At 35.1% G+C, this 23,489-nt stretch overlaps 2 long non-coding RNA genes across 2 annotated transcripts; both read left to right on the top strand.

The window, feature by feature from the left end:
* The first annotated feature begins 12,557 nt into the window (after positions 1-12,557).
* Positions 12,558-22,913, top strand: LOC145055568 (uncharacterized). The gene is made up of 11 exons (XR_013685231.1): positions 12,558-13,121; positions 13,254-15,259; positions 15,650-15,723; positions 15,877-15,946; positions 16,046-16,103; positions 16,472-16,612; positions 18,787-18,838; positions 18,929-18,999; positions 22,177-22,234; positions 22,300-22,355; positions 22,428-22,913. It is a non-coding gene; the product is annotated as an uncharacterized LOC145055568 (long non-coding RNA).
* Positions 22,914-23,133: 220 nt separating this feature from the next.
* Positions 23,134-23,460, top strand: LOC145052133 (uncharacterized). The gene is made up of 3 exons (XR_013683985.1): positions 23,134-23,159; positions 23,238-23,281; positions 23,375-23,460. It is a non-coding gene; the product is annotated as an uncharacterized LOC145052133 (long non-coding RNA).
* Positions 23,461-23,489: the final 29 nt, after the last annotated feature.

Below are 23,489 nucleotides of genomic sequence, written 5' to 3'. Positions count from 1 at the left end.
AGCGTTATATTCGTCATTCCACTCTCAACAAACCCAAACACAACCAAACCCATAGCGATCTATGTAACTACACTACCGGAGACGTAAACACCCCTAACCTTCGCAGGATACTCTCATTCATCTCTCTAGTCCAAAAAGTTATCAAGATCATTGTAAGTTTTTTCTAGGGTTTTCTTTTTTGTGATTAAGATATTGTGATTTCCTTTTAAATATAAAATAGTTGTTTGAATAAGAAAGAACCGAAGGTTAATTGCTATTTTTTTATCGTATTTTATTTTCTCTCTACTCGTTGGGGTTTCTACTTTCTAGTAAATTTCACTCCGTTTTGCTTATGTTTTGATGATTGATGACTAGTGTAAACAAATTAACAAAACAAAGTCTCTATGTATTGCATTTAGCCTTATTATCTGGTGTATGTGATTGTCTGATGTGGGACAGGGCTCAGGTTATATCCTAATGAGAGATTTTTGGAAGTGTAAAACTAATTTATATGTGAAATTCTATATGTATTTGTTACTGATAAATGTCTCATGTTATCTTATATAGGATGGATGAGAAGCTCACATTGGACTTCTGGATTAACTTTGCACTTTATCAGTTTTGACTGAATGTTCTTAATCAGGACAACTGAACAACACATAATTCTGTAAGGTTGTTTCTTTTTTACTTAAAGAAAAAAGAACAAATTTATGCAAAATGTCAAGGAGAGAAGGCTTTCCCCATTAGAGGTAGTTATAACCTTTACATTACAATAAACCTATTCCATCATTCCATGTCTAAGGCAAAAGAGTACGAATTGGCAAGTGGGATTGTTATTTTTCTCTCTAATTCTACAAAAGTTATAAATTATTTAATTAAATAGTTTTTTCGTTTGTTAGGAATAAGCTCTACTGTGAAGAATAATTATTGTGAGAAGGTACTTATTCAGGTTAGCTGGTAAGTTGATTAATGAGGGGTCATATTTAAAATTTTCACTAATGTCTTTGATCTTCTTTCAAAATACAGTGCACCCATGTTGTTTCAATGATGATATACGTGTATTAATGTAGTTTTAACCTTATCAAGGGGAATTTATAGGGATTAGAAATGTATTCTAATGTACTATGTTTCTTTCTTTTAATAGCAATGTACTTTACATATTACAAGTTAAAGTAGATTTTTAAAAAAATTAAAAACTAGAAATTCTACGTACTATCATATGGAGATCTTGAAGAAAGTTGATGTCATAGTTTCTCCAACAAAATTAAATGGAGATCTTGAAGAAACTGGGTATTTAATCTATCTCATTATTGTAGATTTCTTTCATTTAAAATTAAATGTTTTTAAAACAAGCATGGGGTTTGATATTTCAAGATTCTGCATCCTATTTTCATTTCTTTTTGTTACAGTATTGTACTTTTAACTTTTTCTTATTAAGACATTGTAGTTTAAAAAATTTACGCATTTATAGCAAATGTATGTGTAATCCTTAGACACTGATTTCAATGGGACACAAATGCAGTTTTACATCCCAAGATCTTTCCATTCAGGTAAGTCTTATAGTCAAAGTCAAGGTCAAAATGAAAGGAGGAAAAAGTCTCACAAAATGATGCCTGCATAGTTCACCCTGTCGCCCTCTTGAGGTAATTCATATCAAAAAATAAATTAAGAAAAGCCACTTTTGTACTAAATTAAATAATTCATATAATTGTTACCCTATCATGACAAAGATATTATTATTTTTGGCGTTTATTCAGATTGAAGAGGTTGCCTTGCCTAAGCCTAACATATTTGTTTTTAATTTGTTATAGGATAAATTCAGGAAATAACAACATACTTATCATATGACAATTTTTGTTACTGGATCATATAATATATATTTTTGTTTTACTATTAGTACTTAATAGATAATTTTCATTATCAAAGATCAATGATTCTGTAACAATATTATATGAATGATTTATCTACACTTTTGATCTCTGCGTGTACCGATCGTTTCTATGAGATGGTTTTCAGACGTGGAAGGCTATTTATTCACGTGTTCATGCCCTGCTAATCAGAGGGTAAGGTGTGCTCTAAACCTTTTGAGGCTCGGGGCGAAGGATTAGTGGAGATTGACTACGAGATCTTATTCGGATGCGCAACAGGCTGGGGTTACTTGGGATCAGTTACGGGAGATGTTCAGCACTCGTTATGTTCCACGGGTTTGAGAGAGAGAGAGGTTGGCTCAGGAGTTCCTAGAGCTGAAGCAGGATTCAGAGTCGATGACGGAGATCACCAGGATGTTCACTGAGAGGACGATGTTTTGCCCGGAGTTTGCTTCGGAGCAGGCTCAGATGTCCCGATATCTGAGTTTGCTCAAGAGTGACATCAGGCAGTTTATGTCCACGTAGAGGTGTGATACCTTGTTAGAGCTACAGGAGGCCGCCAGGCGGCGGGAGTTAGAGATGGATTTACAGTTACGAGAGCAGAGGCAGGCCCCGGTACAGTCGCAGCCGGCGCCGAAACGGTCCAAAACCGTTGACTCTAGGGTTGGAGGTCAGAGCAGCCGCACTTGTGAGAAGGGTGGGAAGGGTCATGCCGGAGTTTGTAGGTCCAGTGGTGCGTGTCGCAAGTGTGAGAAAGAGGGGCATTATGCGAGGGATTTCCGTCAGTCGGTACCGACTCAGGATATGAGGATTTGTTATCATTGTCATCAGGTTGGACACTTGAGGGTCAACTGTCCACAGCTTGTTGTAAGACCGGTGCAGGCTCCAGCACCGACCACTTTGAGGATTACAGGTGGAGGTCGGGGTGGAGCGGAGCCTCCGAGGGCTTAGGGACGTGTTTTCCAGCTTACAGCAGAGGAGGTCAGGGCAGAGGCAGATGCAACTGCGGGTATGTTTCCATTTGATATCTTTTATCTTGTTGATTATGTGGTATTTTAAATCTGTTCGCCTTTTTGCATGATTCATGGTATGATTGAGGATCTTAGTAGTTATGGGTTGTAGTCGGTTAACATCCAATAGGATAGGTGATCGGAAGATAAGGTATATGATCTCGTTGCTCGGAATAGCAACTGCGTTGCGAGAATTGTTCAGTTGAGATTCGAAATTCCTTGGAGTTCGGGATGTGCGATGTCAGGAGAGTGTTCTGTGGAGATTGCTCACTCCGGAGGGATTTAGTTTCGGGAAAAGAAGGGGAACTTTATCAAGTAAGGTCGATCGTGTTATGTTGGTTTGTCAGCGGAAGTTAGTAGTGGGTACACTAAGTGGGGAGAATTGGAGAATTCTCCGGTGAAACAGCAAGCATCCAAGGTTGGTTAGTTGTTTGGATTTATTAGTGCTGTTAGCCGAGAGTGTGGCATGATTGGAGCAAGTGATAGTCAAGTGGGGCAGGGAACAGACCATGGTTTCAGAAAAGGTAGTTGGTCGATGTGAGGCCTGGGTTTAGGCCATGGAAAGGATTACGGGAACGAAACTGGAGTTCGGAACCCCAAGAGGGCTAGAATAGGTTGCATGGGAGAGATTCCTGGGAAGAATGGTTCGGGGCGATGTACGGCAGTTTCGAGCGGCCTGGATAGACTGAAGGCCAGAGGGCGTACCAGTCAGGCCGAAGGCTCGGGGAACGGTCCAGACAGGCTGAAGGCCCAAGAGGGTGGTCCAGACATGCTGAAGGTTCTGAGAGTGGTCCAGATAGGTTGAAGGCCTGGAAAGGTGGTCCAGTCATGATGAAGACTCTGTATGTGTGTAGTGGATTTGTATGCGGAGAATGGGTGATTATGTCGCCAGGAAATGGTAATCGATATGGTCTGGCCCCAAGTATCGATCATGATGATGGAGTTGGCTAGAGGCCGTGCATGGGCATGGTTAGCTATGAGATCAGATTCGGAGTATATGGGAGTTCGAGAATGGCAGTTGCTCTACATGGATAGTGTAGAGTGGAGTTTGGCTCAGTGGAACTTATAGATGCGGTAAGGGTTGTTGAGTAGACTTCCTGGAAAGGAACGTTATGTAGCTCCGGAAGGAGTGTGGGTCCTCCGCGAGGGAGGCAGTGGAGTAAATGGATGATCAAAGTGCTTCAGTTATTGGTAGTAAGCACTAGGATTATACCAGATATTTGGAAGCACGTACGAGTTGGCTGCTCGTTAAGGTGGTGGCAATGTTGAATGATGCGCAAACATGTTTTCAGTCTCCTTGGAAGAGGAGGATGATAGTGGTTCCAGATTGGAGATTTAGACAGAGGAAAATGAGACAACAGGTTAACAGACTCGGGAGTAGTCTGGACCGGTGCTGAGGACTGTATAAGGATATTACAGTCGGAGGTCAATGACCTAGAGATCGTGATAGGGAAGTGTGAGTGGGCTGCACTCTGATGTGCACAAAAGTACCCACTAATTTTAATATTTATAACCTAACAAACTTAGACTAACTATGCACTTATAGGAAGTGTACCTAGTCAGATTACAGTATAGCTTATGTAAGTCGGGTGTCGATCATAGGGAACGGTGGTGAATTAATTTAAAATATTTGATTATAGGTTACAGGTCACACGAAAAGAATAATGAAGTAGTTTAATAAATCTCAAACGAACAATTAACTGAAAACTCTCGATAAACTAACAGGAAAGCAAATCTCTTCAGGTACTTTGGTTTAGATAAATTACACCTTAGAAACATAGACAATTGCATACACAAATTCATTTATTCATGTTCACCGATTCCTAAAATGATTAGATTCGCATTCACTATAACTAATCCTTTAGCAAACAAGTCAATTCAAACAGTGATCAGTTGATTAAACTAACATGCTTCCTAGTGTTCAGCTCGTATCAAGCAAGACTTGTAAATATAGTTAATCAAATTGGTCGTTCAATTAACCTCTTGTTGATGGTCATCAGACAAGGCTCACACATTAACTTACTTATTCTCAAGTTAATCCTAGTTTCACATTCGTTATTCCTAGACATATAATCTTGATGGTCATCAAAATCATAAGAGACAAGCAATCAAGCAGATGTTCATACAACTCAATTTACTTAATAATTAATAGCAAATAATTATCATTAACACGTAAGGATCTTTTAACAAGCTTGGCAAGATAAATTAAACATAAACAAACAATTCAGTACAGCAATTAGTCTAATAATCAAAAATTCATTCAATCATAAACGCAAAGTAAAAGGTTTTTACACCCAAATCAGAAACTAAATACATAATAGTAACACAATGGAATGCTAAACATGGTCACGTTAATAACCCATATGATTACCGACATGTATCCGCTCTCCAATCCTTCCGATCTCCACTCCCGTTAGCTTAACGGCCTTCCGACCGCCTTCTAGACCCTCAAAGCGGCTTAACAGAAGTTAATTATCGACTAAATTAGGTTAGAAGTCGAATCCCCCTCTCTGGTTAGCTGATAATCGCCTTTTATAACCCTTGTAACCGACTTACGTACGCTGGGCGTAAGTCGTATTACGCTAGGCATAGTGAAGATTATTACGCGATTGGAGTTATCTGATTCCAGCCGTTACGCGGGGCGTAGCCTTATATTACGTTGGGCGTAACTTGACTTAGCCATTACGCTTGGCGTACAAGTTCATTACGCGGGGCGTAAATTGCTGCTCCAGCATTTTTCCTTTCTTTTAGCCTCTAAGTCCGATTTCCGCTTCAGTCTTTTCTTTTGTGCTTTATCATCAACGAATAGCTGCAAAACATAATTTAAAGCATTATAAGTACTTTTTAGTTCTAATAGAGGCCAAAATATTAAGATATAATGTATAAAAATATATATAAAAATACACATATCACACTCCGTTGTATCGAACCGAAGGGTTCGAGGGTGACGCAAGGACAAGGTCCTTAGTTCCGAGTATGGTTGTAGACTTGAGTTATGTATGTGGAAGTATTCCAAGTTGAGGTATTCCATCATGAGGACGACCGGACCCTATGATTGATTGGACCTGGTGTGTTGGTATTCCAGCCTGTGGCTGTTTGGGCCAGGTACAAGTAATTACGTGATATGTTGGTCGATGGGTTATGGGAGCCGAGGGATGCGGTATCAGGTCAGCGCGTAAGGGATCGAACCAGAGGGTGGAACATGATTCATTCCAAGTTGCAAGTTATCAGGATTATCGCCAATCTTGGGCAAAGGAAGATGGATTAATGTCTTGGCGGAGCTCAGTGGGTGTTTGTGGAATCTAGCGTTGCAGGGAACGAAAGCATGTCCCTGATATGAAGGGTTAGTATTATTGGGTGATTCGTGGTGCTATTGAGCTGAAAGGCCGATGATCGGCTTGGAATAGTGGCAAGGATGCCATGTGAGAATAAGCCATTTTAAGAGAGATGCAAAAGTAGGGTTGTAAGAGCATGAGTTGGTTGAGAAGTCGGAGCCTGCAGTGCAAAGGTTTTGTTCTGGGGCGTATACTGCAGTAGGCTTCGAGGATGAAGCCTAATTTAAGTGGGGGAGAGTTGTAACACCCCAAATTTCTAATGTTCAATGAAGGGCCAAAAGTGTAAATTTAGGAAAGGGACTCAACAAAAAGTAGGTCCGCTTACTCGCCGAGTCGGAGCGGGATTCTGTCGTGGTTTAAGTGGCCAACTCGCCGAGTCGGCGGCTTGGACTTGGCGAGTTGGTGCTGAAGAGAGAAAACCCTAATCCTGGGGGTTGTGCCATATATAAAGCACATTATAACTCACCCTCAGCCTCTTTGCTACCCTTTTGAGATCCAGAAACCTTAAATCGTGAGTGAGAGCCCTTGGAAGCAATTTGGAGCCTTGATAAGTGATTTTGGTGGAAAGGGGCTTGAAGATCAAGAGGTTTGCTGCAAAGGAGGGGTGTAGATCCGGGATCTACTTCAGTTGGAGCTTATATTGGAGGTAATAATCTGTTGCTTGGGCTCTTTTGCATTTAGATTTTTTATCATGTGAGATTTGGGGCATTTTTGGTATGATTAAGAGCTATTTCGAGTTAGAGGCTTAGATCTGAGGTTGCTACTTCAGATCTAGGCTTGTGATGGTCCATAATGTCATAAAGCTTCTGTCTAAGAGTTATTGGTGAAACCCCTTTGTCATAAACCCAAGCCCTATAGTGTTTTGGGCTTATATCTCCTTGGTTTCACGTAAAGTTTGCAACTTTATGTGAGGGTTAGGTTGTAGAAGAGCGGATCTATGGATTGAAGATCCTGCATGGCTCGAAAATCCTCTTTATGGATTGAGAAATAAAGGGAATCGGCGAGTCACATGGGTGTACTCGACGAGTTGTATGAACATGTGCATGGACTCGGCGAGTTGGAAGAACAACTCGGCGAGTCTGTTGAAGATTTCCTTTGACTCGGCGAGTCTGTTCTTGGACTCGACGAGTCTGGTCGCAGAACCGAACTTCTTTTGGTTAAAGCTTTGGATTAGTGAGTCGATTGGCGACTCTATGAGTTGGACAGGATAGGATTCTGAGATTGTTCAACTCGACGAGTCTTGGGGCGACTCGGCGAGTTGAGTTGTGTTATGAAAGTTTTCTGGGAATGGGAACTCGGCGAGTAGAATCAACCAGGAAGGTTGACTTTGACTGAGGACTCTGACTTTGACCAAGAGTTGACCAGTTTGACTTCCAAGGATATTTTGGTAATTCTAGTATTTATGGAACTGGTTCTTTGGTAGTGTTCTGTGGTGAAGTTCGTGTCGATGGTCGGAGCAGCTTGGTCTTATCTCTTCATTCGGCAATTGCAGGTGAGTTATCCTTACTATATCAATAGGGTCTACGGCACCAAGGTCGGCCCTTTATCGGATGGAAATCTGGTATTGTTTGTTATGTTATTGCTTTGCTAGATCTGCATCCTGGTATTTAGGATGGTGTTATGTTAGTGACTTGGTTAAGGTCGGTACCCGATATTTAGGGTAATGTTATGTTAGTGACCTGGTTAAGGTCGGTACCCGATATTTAGGGTAATGCTATGTTAGTGACCTGGATAAGGTCAGTACCCGATATACAGGGTAAAGTTATGCTAGTGATCGGTTAGGTCGGATTCCTGGTTAGGATGTTGATATGTTATGTGACCTGTTAGACTGTTTGTCTGGTTAAGGATTTGTTATGTGATTAATTGTTTTATGTGCACATGGTTGATTGATGGGGGTTGGGTTGAGGCGAGTCCTGCTTTGTGTTGTAGGCCAACATACCCAGGGCGGACCGGATAATACGAAGGCCCAACGAGCGGTCCGGATAAGCTAAAGGCCCCAAAAGGGCGGACTAGACGTGCCGAGGCTCGGAGAGTGGACCAGGCCGACTGAAGGCCCAGTGTGGGCGGACCAGTTATACTGTAGACTCGATGTACATGGCTAGACTTAGAGGGTGGACCGGGTGGACTGAAGGCCCGGTACGGGCGGACCAGTCACACAGTAGACCCGATGTGCATGGTTGTTCTGTATTGTGATATGATATGAGTATGGTTATATGTGGTTGGTATTTTGGGGGGTAACTCACTAAGCTTTCGGGCTTACAGTTCAGTGTTTTGTTTCAGGTACTTCAGGAGATCGTGGCAAGGCGAATGCGTGATCGTACCGCTCCTCATGTTTTATGATTTATGTGATATGATTATGGGGAATACTCTGATGTTTAAACCATTTTGAAAATAAATGTATGAACTTAATGGTTTTTGAATGAATTAAAAAGTTTTAATTTGGCTCGAATTTTATGGTCGTTACAAGTTGGTATCAGTAAGTAGACCCCAAAATACCATACAAGTTGTTTGATTATGTGATATGTTAGAATAACATGCTAGTACTAGGCTAGGGATCTTCAGGAATTGCATGATAGAATTGCTTGATTATATGATGCCTGCTAGCCTAGGGTTTCCTTTGTATGAAATTGACATCATTATTGTAGTTATTTAGTGTATGCATCATGGTTATACATAATTAAGATCTTATAGCCTGAGAATATTTGATTTGGCCTTATGTTTTGTTCTTGTATGATTGGGAGCTTAGGGTAGGATTGGATATTCGAAAGTCTATAGGGTCCAACGTTATGTATGACTAGCATACACTAGTGTTGCAGGGTTGGTGGAAGTTTCATGGATGGGAGGGTTGCGTGAGACCGGTAGGTCGGTTATGGGGTAGTGGTGCTCCTCTAGGAGTGGGGATCGAGTGTTCGTTATGTATATGTTATTGTTAGGGTGTTGTGGTGATACTCGATGCAAATATGGGTAGGAGTGGAAGGTAGTATGGGCCCGTACTACTGAAAGCACAAGACCCATACGCGTATCAGGGAAGTCACAACCCCTAGGGTTTGTTGGGAGCTAGTTCTCGGGATTATTATGAGGAATGCCTAATATTCTTGTGGTGTATTTTCAGTATGGCGATTACTAGACGTCTCGGGGCAGGATCCGATTCGGGATCGGGATCAGGAGAGGGTGATCAGGATGGATCAGTACCACCTGAGGTCATTGGTCAGATGAGTATGGTGAAGAATCGTTACCCACTCCCGAGGATAGACGATCTTTTCGATCAGTTGCAGGGAGTATCTTGGTTCTTCAAGATAGATTTGAGGTCTGGGTACCATCAGGTCAGGGTACGAGAGGAGCATGTGGAGAAGACCGCGTTCCAGACTCATTATGGGCACTACGAGTTCATGGTGATGCCGTTTCTCACCAACGTGCCAACTATATTTATGGACCTGATGAATCAGGTGTGCAGATCGATGCTCGATTGCTCAATCATTGTGTTTATAGATGATATCTTGGTGTATTCCAAGACCAGAGAGCAGCACGAGGAGCATCTTCAGGAGCTACTGGGAGTTCTGAGACGAGAGCAGTTGTATGCCAAGTTCTTGAAATGTGAGTTTTGGTTACGAGAGGTTCAGTTCCTTGGACATCTCGTTAACCAGGAAGGGATTTTGTCGATCCGGCGAAGATCGAGGCGGTTATGCAGTGGGAGGTTCCGAAATCTCCCTCGGATATCAAGAGCTTCTTGGGATTGGCAGGGTACTACCGAAGATTCATACAGGATTTCTCCAAGATTACGGTACCTCTCACTCGTCTGACAAGGAAGGGAGTGGATTTTCGGTGGGGCCCTGAGCAGCAGACCGCATTTGAGACCCTCAGATAGTGACTTTGCGAGGCTTCAATCTTGACTCTCCCGGAAGGAGTTGATGATTTTGAAGTGTTCTGTGATGCATCCATCACGGGACTGGGAGTGATCCTCAAGCAGAGAGGACGAGTGATAGCCTACGCATCGCGGCAGTTGAAGCCGCATGAGACGAGATACCCTAAGAACGATTTGGAGTTGGGAGCGGTGGTATTCGCTCTCAAGATTTGGAGACATTATTTGTACGGGGTCCGTTGTACCATATACACAGACCACAAGAGTTTGAGACACATCATGGATCAACTGAACTTGAACATGAGGCAGTGCAGGTGGCTGGACGTAGTCAAGAATTACGACTGCGAGATCCTGTACCATCCGGGTAAAGCGAATGTAGTGGCAGACGCCATGAGCCGCAAGACTGTTGGATCTTCTACTCCAGCGACATGTATGAGGATATCATTGGATTCTCCACTTGTGAGCTTGATCAGGGAAGCTCAGGCTGAGGGCGTACGGCAGGAGAACTGGAAGCTTGAGAGGATTAGAGGCGAGATCACCCAATTTGTGTAGGATAGTCGGGGATTGTTGACCCGTTGCGGTCGATTCTGGGTTCCGATGTCTGGTCGGTTCTGATTTCAGTTTTTATGATTTAGTTTAAGTTTTTTTGGGTTGGCAAACCATTCGGTTTAGTTTTTTGTGGTTTAGTTTTAGTTTATTTGGTTTGAAACTATTCAATTTTGTTTTCTGTTTGTGTTGAAAAACCCAACTATTTTTTTTAGGAATGTAACGTTCATACAAATATATGGATCATTTTGATAATTTAGTCTAAAAAATATTAAACTTTTAAAGGGATCACTTTGGTTCCGTTTTCTGTTGATTTTTCCATAAAAACAAAACCACCCGTAAAACGTAAAACTTCAGTTTTTCAAAAACTAAAAATCATTCGTAAAACTCACCTTCTCAAAGCAGACAAATTAAAAAGAAAAAACCGTGAGAACAAATACGCCATTCAAAAAAATCAACAAAAATGCTATCTTCGACAACATTTTTTTTAATTTGAACATACTATATTTTGACAATAATTTGATTTAACCACCGGTTTTTAAAATTAACATATTTGACTTGAATTTACAAATCCTGATAAAAATTTGATTAAAAAATAAATAGTTTTTTAATACAATTTAAACTTAAACGATTAAACCAAAAAATAACAATGTTATTTTCTTTATCAGTCTAAAAATATAAAAAGCAGCTTAAAAAACCTTTAAAAAAGAATCTATAGACGGAATAATTAAGGAAATAAAATATGTTACCGTTGCGTTGCCCACGTAAACCGTCCTCAGAAACCTACAAATATCACGACCACCACATCAATCTGCACTCCCTTCCTTCTTCTCCAACAACATGAAACGTCTCTTCAACCCACGTCTGTGTTTTCCATATTTTGGTTTTTCCTCTGTCACTTGTCTTCTTCTTGATTCTTCTTTGATAGATCTTTTCGAACGCTTTTCATTTTTTTTCTACTTTAAAATTAGGGTTTTTGAGTTTCTTGGTTTTCAGTTTTGAAAGGCAAAGGTTCCTTATACAAAAGTTTACTACTTCAAAATTAGGGTTTTCGAATTCTTGATTATAAGTTTCTTGTTTTTCATCCTGTTCTTCTTTTAGAACAGAGATAACCTTCGAATCTTTTGGTTTTATCAAATTGCAGTTATTTTGGCTAGTCCATTAATCACGTTCTTGATCCTGCTTAAGTTTATTGCTCGACTTTCTTGTTCAACTATTTATTTTGAACTATGAAGATACAGACTTTTGATTTTATTCATTCAAACTTCTTTTTTTATGTTCCTTTCCTGTGATAATGAAGCTGTTTACTTTACGGGTTTTTCTGAGTTATTCCTTCTTATGTTATTAAATTTTTTTGGGTTTATCCCTATAACTTTTTCTACGTTTTATGCAATAAGGCCTCATCGCCTTCTTATTTGGATATTAAAGTTCAGTTTTCTTATCTGTCCATATTATTTACTTTCTTGGAACTTCTTTCTTTCTTTTTTAATCAATCTGTTATCGTAATCAAGAATTTCAACTCTGTTTATAACAATCTTTTGGTGACAATGGACCTTTTTTAGGTTGCTGAAGTAAAAACCAAAGATAGCAGTGTAATGAACTTTTTTCTTTATTAACTTTCTTGTATGAATCTTAATGTCATTCGCTTTTTTACAGTTGCTTTAATGGAGGAAAATACACACACGTTTACTGAAGTTCAGTTCATGTCAACAGATGCTTGGTGGTAATATGCAGTCTATCTGGTTTGTGCATTTATATGCAAAATTAATATTCTTTAAATGGCTTATCTATCCTATATTAATATAATTTCATTTGTTTGATAAATTTTTGGATTTATTCATTAATATAATTTCATTTTGATGAGATGTTTGCTCAATGTTGATGTTCAAGTGGGGGTGTATTTGTGTCAATCCTCTGTTTTTTCATAAATATTTGTTGAATATCAGTAATGGTATGTTGATTGATCATGGTCTTTATTGAAGTATCTTCCTTTCTGTAATGGTCTTTATGATTATGTTTTTTTTTTTAATCTTCTCTTCCTTTTGATGCCTTGGTTATTATTTCATGTCTTATGTGATCAAATGTTATGTTCTCTGTTTTCTTTTTGATGATGATGATGATGTGATGCTTATTTCTTAGTTGGCATGATTCATGAATAATGATGTGCTTGTATATTGACTGACTATCATTGTATGTATAAGATAGGCCTCTTTGTGATATTTCTTTTAACCATTAAACATGTCATCAAGGGATCAGATTTAATTTTTTAACTGGACTTAAGAAGGTGAAAATAACCAAGGTAGTCAGCTCATCTTTTTGTGAATACTCAGATTATCATTAGTTGTTTAAGCAAAAAATGCAATTCATCCAATACTTCATTTTGTTAGATGATTAGTAAGTTGAATCATGGTATGTCAACTCCTTGAACCTCTTATATGTTCTTCTTGTTTTTTTTCCTTTTAGCTACAAAAATAATATAGAAGATTATGGTCTATTGTATTATCTCCACTTAGATCAGACACAGGTAAAAAAAACATCATAAAAAAATGTCTCTTATCCTTTTATTTAAATACTCACAAAGAATGAGACTAAATATATGTTTATCTTTTCCTTTTTGAATATGTTTTATCTTTTTTCTATATTTTGCTATCTTCAGGTTGTGAAGTCAACATTCAAGTATTTGTCTACCTTATATTCTTCTTGAGGATTGAGATCAAATTATAAGGCATTTGATGTGGTGGTTTATATATTTTCAGACATCAATTGTTTCTTCCTTTTACAAAATCAATAAATTAATAATTTCACCTAACCTTTATCTTTTTGTTAGATCTTGACCACTTATCCTGCTCATCTTGTGGTTGGAATGTATGCCTCTTTATTTCAATTGTTTTTAGTTTCTTTTTACAAGAAATAAAAAGTTACTTATCATTTGTTTTTAATTGCACAACAGTCCTCTTTTTGATCATGATGCGATTGTTATTTCTTACTTTGGCATTATTCAAGATGTGTCTGTATATTGACTGACTATCATTGTGCATAGAACATGTTCACTATGGGATCCGATTTTTTTTAAACGGCTTATCTATTTTATAGCTTTTACCCTTTTTTTCTTCGTAAAATTGATCTTCTTTAATTGGATTAACTTATCCCCTTTTATACATTTTGTACTGATTATGCTCATATTTTGATGCTATCAATTGCTAATGTTGATTTTGGCCCTAGTGATGATGGACTTATTAAAAAGGTGAAAATAAACCGAGGTTGTCATCTCATCTTTTTGTGAATAATCGGATTATAATTAGTTGTTTAATCATAAATTATAATTAATCTAAATCTAATACTTCATTTTGTTAGGGAAATGGCGGAGTCATAGATGCATGTAAAAGTAAGTTGCTTCTTAAGTAAGGTAATGAAACTAGCTAGTGATTTCATCATGCTTTTTTAGACTTCAAAACCAATGGGCAGATATTTTTGACATTTTCCATCAACATTTTTTTATTAAATATCTTAAACCATTTCTCTTCTTCCTTGAAGGTACAAAAAGAATGTAGATTATGGTTCATTGTATTTGTATCATCTCCAAACAGATTAAATGACCATTTTACCCTACATTTCTATAAGAAAATTTCAAAATATTCATTAATTTCAACATTATTTACATTTTCTTCTTGATGAAATTAATTTTATCTAAATGGATTATCTATCCCATATAAATATATTTTCATCTGTTTTATAACTTTTTAGATTTGTTTATCAGGAAGCAAGTCCAAGAAATGTCTCTTCAACCATGTCTGATTTTCATATTTTGTTTTATCATTTGTCCCTTATCTTGTTCTTGATTCTTCTTGAATGTTTTTTTTTTCAAAATTTTGATGACAGGGGTGGTTCCTTCTATAGTTTCTTTCCTATTTGAAAATTAGGGTCTTTGAGTTTCTTGCTTATCAATATCATATTTTTCATCATGTTCATTTTAAACATAGATAATTTTAAAATCTTTTGGTTTTATTTATTTGCAAGTGTTTTTGATAGTTGATTGATCCTGCTCTTTGTTGCTCTTAAGTTCATTATCTTCATCAGTCATTTAGAACAAAGAAGATACAAAATGAAAGATGTGTTAGTTTTTTCTTATCAAAGAATTTCACTTTAAAAAGTTTATAAGTTATAGGATTATACTCTCAGATTTCTTATTATAAGCACATTACCATTTTAAAAATCAACCAAATTATAGCATTGCATTATAAGTTTTCTTTTTGTTACAACATTGTAAGTTTCAAAAAAAATTTTATCATCAAGGCATTTTATGTTGACAAATCTACCAATTAAGTTTTCTTATTATGAGCTCATTTCCCCTTGAAAAATCAACCCGTTTATAGCATTACTTTTACTTCTCTTGAATGATAGGCACAAATACAATGATGGAATTGTTCTTTTTTCCCTTAATTTATGTTTTTGTGGATGAGCTATATGCAATTAGTATATTCATGCTTGTATACTTTGCCTTCTTATTTGAAGATAAAAGTTAGGTTTTCTTGGAACGTATTTTCTTTCTTTTTAATCTATTATTGTAATCAAGAGTTGATAACAATCTTTTGGTGACAATGGAGCCTTTTTTAGGTTGTTGAAGCAAAAACAGATGCTTGGTGTTAATCTGCAGTTTATCTGGTTTGTCCTTTGTTCACCCCTTTCTATTCTATAACTTTTACATTTCTATGCAAAATTAATCTTTTCTAAAGGGTTTATCCATCCCATATTAATATAGTTTATTTGTTTGATGAGATGTTTGCTGAATGTTGATGTTCGAGTGGGTATTTGTCTCCATTCTCTGTTTTTTCATAAATGTTTGTTGAATATCAGTAATGGCCTGTTGTTTGATCATGCTCTTTATTGAAGTATCTTCCTTTCTATAATGGTCTTTCTATGATTATGTTTTTTTAATCTTCTCTTCCTTTTGATGCCTTAGTTATTTCATGTCTTATGTGAACAATTGTTCTGTTCTTGAAATAAGAGCCTTTTTCCTTTTATATATTATTTTGATGCTATCAATTTCTGTAGGGCCATACAACTCTTTAATGTTGATTTTGGCTCTAGTGAATAGTGATGGACTTCAGAAGGTCAAAATAACCAAGGTAGTCAACTCATCTTTTTGTGAATAATACTCAGATTATCGTAAGCTGTTTAAGCATAAAATATAATTCATCTAATACTTCATCTTTTTGTTAGATGAATAGTAAGTTGAATCATGGTATGTTGTATTCATTTGGATTATTGATGATATATAGGGGAAATGGAGTGAGCTCCAAAATACAGATTGAAAGGAGTCATCTCTGCATGTAAAAGTTGCTTCTTAAGGTAATGAAACCAGTGATTTCATCATATAGTTCAAAACCTGAAAAGCAACCAATGGGACATAAAGAAAATAGATTATGTTCTTGTTTTCTTCATTTTCAGGTACAAAAAGAAAATAGATTATGGTCTATTGTATTATCTCCACTTAGATCAGACACAGGTAAAAAAAACATCATAAAAAATGTTTCTTATACTTTTGTGAATAGTCACAAAGAATGAGACTCAATGACCATTCACCCTACATTTCTAAAAGAAAACTTCACAATATTCATTAATTTCAACAATATTTATCAATTTGAATGTGAGAAGAGTTGGGAGGAAAAAAAAGTGCAAATAGATGGCTTAACCCATTTAGTCATTCTGTCCAAAATAAGTCAAAAAGAAACAACAATTACAATCTATAGCTTTCCAGATTAAGTGCTTAACTCGTTAACCTCTGTATGTGAAAGAGAAACAGCCCTTAACTTTATATTTATCTTTTTCCTTTTTGAATATGTTTTTTCTTTTTCTATATTTTGCTATCTCTAGGTTTATGTGGGGCTCACGAGGTTTGAAAAGTCAACATTCAAGTACTTGTCTACCCTCCATTGTTCTTGACACTTCAGATCAAATTAAGTCATTTGATGTGGAAATAAATTCGAATGCTCGCTTAAAACCGGGGACTATGTGGTAATTTCTATAATTTTTAGACATCATCTGTTTCCTCCTTATACAAAATCAATAAATTAATAATTTCACCTTTTACTTTTTTGTTAGATCTTGAACAGTTTTTGTGTTGGACATCACTTGCACCAAAATGTGGCTGTATGCCTTTTTATTTCAATAGTTTTTAGTTTCTTTTTACAAAAAAAAAAAAAAAAAAAAAAAAAACAAAAGTAACTTATCAACTGTTTTTAATTGCACAACAGTCCTCTTTCTCAAAGCACTTAAGGCTTCAATGGAGCATCATCTATGATCTTTGTAAAGATGAATTTTAAAAAGCAATGAGGTAGTTAGAGGTCCTTAATTATTAATTAATTTTAACTTGCAAATATCTATGTAGTGTGTAAGTTCTGAGTTTCTATTGTTTGTACAATAATGTAGGAGTTGATGTGAGTATGAAAAATTCTTGAAATTCTTTTTAGGTTGTTGTATATTATCTGTAGGCTCCTCGATATGATGGTATTTTAGTAAAGGTTAGGTATCAATAGTCAGGTAGTGTGTGTTTGGTTTGAGGGAATGTAATGGTTAGTTCCATTGGAAGGAAAGAAGCTGTTTGTTTTGCCTGATGGAATGGAATGGAACCCTCTTGAGGGGAATGTGATTCCTTTTCCTTCCCCTTTGTTAGCAGTCTTATTTTCTTCATTTCATGTATTATGTGAATAAATATTATGTTGTGTGTTTTCTTTTTGATCATGATGCAATGGTTATTTCCTAGATGGAATGATTCAAGATGTGTTTGTATATTGAGTATCATTTATCGGTCTCTTTGTGATATTCCCCTTTAACCCTTAAACATGTCCATTATGGGATCAGATTATTTTTTAAATTGGCTTATCTATCCCATGGTCACATATTTTCATTTTTTAAAATGTGTTGGATTTATTCACTAACAAGTGTCTTTCTCTCTCTCTCTCTCTCTCTCTCTCTCTCTCTCTCTCTCGATCAAGATGCATGTGGTATGTTTCTTTAGTTAATGACTTTTTCCATTAGTAACCTTTTCATTAATAACATCTAATTTTTATCTATACAGTTGCTATAGTGGAGGAAATACATATATGCATACTAAAATTCAGTTCTTGTCAACCGATGCATGCTGGTAAATTGCAGTTTCTCTGGTTTCTCCATTCTTATTTACCCCCTTTATTCATATTCATGTGCATCCTTTCTATTTTATAGCTTTTACCCTTTTTTTCCGCAAAATTAATCTTCTTTAAATGGCTTGTCTATCCCATATTAATATATTTTCATTTGTTTAATAACTTTTTGGATTTGTTCATTAGGAAGCTAGCCCAAGAAATGTCTCTTTAACCATATCTGTGTTTTTCATATTTTGTTTTATCATCTATCGATTATCTTGTTCTCAATTCTTCTTTGATTGAATTTTTCAAAGGGTTTTGATTTTTGAATGCCAGAGGTTCCTTATATAATTATTTCCTACTTGAAAATTAGGGTCTTCGAGTTTCTTGTTTTTCATCATATTCTTCATAGTCGATTTATTTGTAATTGTTTTTTATATTCGATTCATCATGCTCTTTATTGAGGTATCTTACTTTCTATAATGGCCTTTATGTGATGGTTTAAGTTACGTTTTTTCAATCTTCTCTTCCTTTTGATGCCTTGGTTATTTCATGTCTTTTGTGAAGAAATGTGTTCTGTTCTCTGTTTTCATTTTGATCGTGATGCGGTGGTTATTTCTTAGTTGGCATGATTCATGATGTGTATAACATAACATAGGCCTCTTTGTGATGTTTATTTTAACCATTAAACATGTCCATCATGGGATCAGATTATCTTTTTCACATGTATCAAATCCCAATTCTATAACATGATTCTTTTTGCTGTACACATGAGCATCTCCAGTGCATACAAGTTTATAAGAGTTGTAAAGATTTCCATGTCATCATTCCACTCTTATACAACTTCATCTTTCAATTCTCCAATGCATACAACCTTACAAAAAAAACTTACAACTCCACCTCATCACCTTCCAATGCATATAACTCTCATACCACTCCCCCCTTAACCTCATATTCTGATGGTATTGCTGTACTAAAGGTCTGTCCTTTTGACATCTTTCATCCTAAAAAAAAAGTTTCTTTTTACTCTTTAAAATAATGAAAATTTTTGTAACTATGTTTCAGATTGGTAGTGACACTGAATTAGGCAAAAAGGAAGATTTTAAATGCCAAAAAGGTAGCTGTTGAAGAAGGAATAGTGTTGCTCCTCTTTATGCATCTAAATAGTTGGAATTGAGTAATTTTACTGAAGTTTATTTATTTGCAGGTGAATATGGTGAAAAATGGGACCATTGACCCTTTGAAAGTCATAAGAACGGCCTTGGTTGATGCAGCAAGGTTAGTATAAAGTCATGAAAATAACTGTCTTGATTATAAATTTATTTTAAGATTCCATGGTACTTAATATATATTATGTTTTTACAAAAGACCTACAGATTGATGTCCTCTGTCTTACTTATGTTTTGTACACGAGTTATGCATTAATATGATCTTGCTTAAACTATTCTAACTTTTGTTTCTTGTTATGCAATTTTTTAATTTTGAGCTAGAAGTTGTTTTATTTATTTTTATTTTGTTTAATGTATTTTGTTGTGGTTTTCAAAATAAAGGGATTATAAGTAAGGTGTTTTATTAGTTTTTCTGACTTTTGTGAACATTTGCTATATTCTGTTTGTTTCAAATGATAACATTTTAGGGGGCACAAACAGTTAAATTAGTTTTTTTTTTTTTTTAGATTCTCCTGGTTTTTATTAAATTGCAGTTATTTTGGCTTTCTTATTTGTCCAACGGATTTACTTTCTTGGAACTTCTTTCTTTCTTTTTAATCTATTATTTTAATCAAGAATTTAAACTCTGTTGATAACAATCACAATCTTTTCGTTTTATCTACAGTTTCTATAATGGAGAAAAATGTCCATTCTTATTCACCCCATTTCTATTCTATAGCTATTACATTTATATGCAAAATTAATCTTCTTTAAAAAATTTAATATAATTTTGTTTCAATTAGCATGTAGATTGTAGTTTGATATTGAAAGAAACTATGGAAGGCTTGCTTTTGTTGGAGATGATGTGAGTAGTTCCTGATGAAATTGTTTGGTTATATATAGTCAACAACAGTTGGATCTTTAAGGTGGAAAAAAGTATGAAACATATTTGTTTTGAGTGTGACTTCAACTTATGCTACTATGTAAAAAAGGTGTTTATTGAGACACAAGATGTGGTTCAAACTCAAACTACTTGCTAGGTGACCTTCTTACTGCTATATGCCTATATTCTTTTTTTTTCTACTTGCAACATTCTACTTTTATTCTTTTTTTTTTCTTCTTAAGGTGTTGTACTTTGAAAAAACCTAGCCAATCATACCACTCTACTTTTATTTTTTCTTATTAGGTAGCACATTAAACTTTGAAAATTTTACGATTCGTATTTCAATGACATTGTTTGTTATAAAAGGAATTAAACATCATCCTACTTATCTTCCTACCCATATGAAATGATGACAAATATCTTAAAATACTTGTCACCATTTTATTTGGGTAAGAACAAAAAGGTAGGAGGATATTTAGTTTCTCTTGTTATAAATAAATAGGTATATTTTTCAAAGTAATGATGATGATTTTGAATTTATCTTTGTTTCTATAATGGTCTTTATGTGGTAGTTTAAGTTTGTTTTTATCTTTTATTGATCATGATGACTTGCTTATTTTTCATGTACTGTGTGAACAAATTTTATGTTCTGTGTTTTCTTTTGTATCATTATCACATTTATTTCATTATAATTATATGTCCCATATAAATATAATTTTTTGTTTGTTTTTTTTCATGTAACGGTATATTGCTATCACTTAATAACACATTTAGTTCTTTTCAATGATATAACATAACCCAAGTCGACCTGTTTTGGGTATATGGGTCAAATTTGGCACATTCTTTTTGGAATTCAGAGAAATTATAATCTGTGTTGGGTATGTTCTGCTGTTATTCCAAATGTAGTGAAAAATAGCAAAATACTTTCAGTTCTTAATCCAGGTATGTTTTGTTCTACTGCATTTGTAACTTTTTTTACTTTGAAACATCAACCCATATAAGCATTGCACTTTTCACCTTTATTTCTGTTACAACATTGTATCTTTCAAGTTTTTTCTTATCAAGGCATTTTGAAAATAAATCAATCAACTTTTTATCCAATCAAGGCATTTTACATAGAAAAAATAAATAAAAATACCAGTTATTGCATTGTACTATCAATTTTCTTATTACAAGCACATTTAACTTTGAAAAATCAATCCATTTATAGCATTGTGCTTTTATGTTTTCTTTTTGTTACAACATTAAGTTTTTCCTTATCAAGATGTTCAAGTGGGGGTGTATTTGTGTCAATCCTCTGTTTTTTTTTATAAATATTTGTTGAATATCAGTAATGGCCTGTTGATTGATCATGTTCTTTATTGAAGTATCTTCCTTTCTATAATGGTCTTAATGTGATTTTTTTATGCTCTTCCTTTTGATGCCTTGGTTATTTCATGTCTTATCTGATCAAATGTTCTGTTCTCTGTTTTCTTTTTTTGATGATGATGTGATGCTTATTTCTTAGTTGGCATGATTCATGAATCATGATGTGCTTGTATATTGACTGACTATCATTGTATGTATAAGATAAGCCTCTTTGTGATGTTTCTTTTAACCATTAAACATGTCCATCAAGGGATCATATTTTCTTTTTTAAATGGTTTGTGCTTATCTATCCCATATTCACATGATTTTTTTTTTAATAACATTTTGGATTTATTCACCAGGAAGTTTTTCCTTTTTTGACTTCTCTTCCTGTGTGATGAAACATTCTTTCAATGTGCTATATATCATGACTTCCTTAGATTATTTGATAACATTTTTTTAATTCTCAACTCTTTTTTCGGACACTTTATTCGTAGTAATGTAATGGCACTAAAGGTATCCCATCCTTTTAATGTAGTGTAATGATTCTGTTCTTGAAAGCTAAAGCTATTAATGTTTTGATTATTGTTTCCATTCATGTTAAGAAATAAGAGCCTTTTTCCTTTTATATATTATTTTGATGCTATCAATTTCTGTAGGACCATACAACTCTTTAATGTTGATTTGATGGACTTAAGAAGGTGATGTAATCATCTCCTCTTTTTGTTAATACTCAGATTATCGTTAGTTGTTTAAGCATAAAAAATACAATTCATCTAATACTTCATTTTGTTAGATGAATAGTAAGTTGAATCAGTGTATGCTGTATTCATTTAGATGGTTGAAAATGCATGTCTTAAGGTAATGAAACCACTAATTTCATCATGCCTTTAGAGTTCAAAACCGGAAAAGCAGCCAATGGATATGTATTTAATTTTGACATTTTCCACCAACCTTTTCTTTATTAACAACTGTGGACTCTTCTCATGTCTGAAAGGTGTTCTATATTCTAACAAAATTAACAACTGTGGACTCTTTGAACCTCTTATATGTTTTTCTTTGTTTTCATCCTTTTAGGTACAAAAAGAATATAGATTATGGTCTATTATATTATCTCCACACATATCAGACACAAGTAGAACTTCACAAAAAAATGCTTCTTATATTTTGTTTTGTACTGATTATGCTCATATTTTGTAGGGCCCTACCTATATATGACTCCTAATGTTGATTTTGGCTCTAGTGGACTTAAGAAGGTCAAAATAACCGAAGTAGTCATCTCTCTTTTTGTGAATAATATTTTGTATTCATTTAGATTATTGATACAGGGAAAATGGCATGGTCTCCAAAATTCAGGTTGAAAGGAGTCATATATAGATGTATCTCTGCATGTAAAAGTTGCTTCTTAAGGTAGTGAAACCTGCAGTGATTTCATCATGCCTCTATATAGTTTTGTTTCAAAACCTGAAAAGCAACCAATGGGCAGGTATTTTTGACATTTTCCATCAACCTTTTTTAATTAAATATTTTAAACCATTTCTTTTATATCCCTCATGTCTGAAAGGTATTCTAACAAAATTAGCAACTGTCAACTCTTTAAACCTCTTATATGTTCTTGTTATCTCCACTTAGATCAGACACAGGTAAAAAAAAACATCATAAAAAATGTTTCTTATACTTTTTGTGAATAGTCACTAAGAATGAGACTCAATGACCATTTACCCTACATTTCTAAAAGAAAACTTCACAATATTCATTAATTTCAACAATATTTATCAATTTGAACGTGAGAGGAGTTGGGAGGAAAAAAAAAGTGCAAATAGATGGCTTAACCCATTTAGTCATTCTGTCCAAAATAAGTCAAAAAGAAATAACAATCTATAGCTTTCCAGATTAAGTGTTTTAACTCATTAACCTCATTATGTAAAAAAGAAACAGCCCTTAACTTCATATATATATATATATATATATATATATATATATATATATATATATATATATATATATATTTTTTCTTTTTCTATATTTTGCTATAGAAAGATATAAAAGTCAGCATTCAAGTATTTGTCTATACTCCATTGTTCTTGACACTTAAGATCAAATTAAGGCATTTGATATATGAATTCCTTCATCTTCAGGAAATGACTTGGAATGCTGGCTTAAAACCGAGGAGGACTGTGTGGTAATTTATATATAATTTTAGACATCAATTGTTTCTTCCATTTACAAAATCAATAAACTAATAATGTCACCTTCACCTTTACTTTTTTAATAGATGTTGAACACTGATCCTGTTTGTCTTGTGGTTGGACATCCTTGCACCAATATGTCACTGTATATCAATTTTCTTTCAATAGGTATTAGTTTCTTTTTACAAAAAAAGTAACTTA

Source organism: Lactuca serriola, chromosome 5 (assembly GCF_051521515.1).
Source record: "Lactuca serriola cultivar US96UC23 chromosome 5, Lser_US96UC23_V15, whole genome shotgun sequence".
NCBI lineage: Eukaryota > Viridiplantae > Streptophyta > Magnoliopsida > Asterales > Asteraceae > Lactuca > Lactuca serriola.
This window is presented reverse-complemented; position numbering and strand designations above follow the sequence as displayed.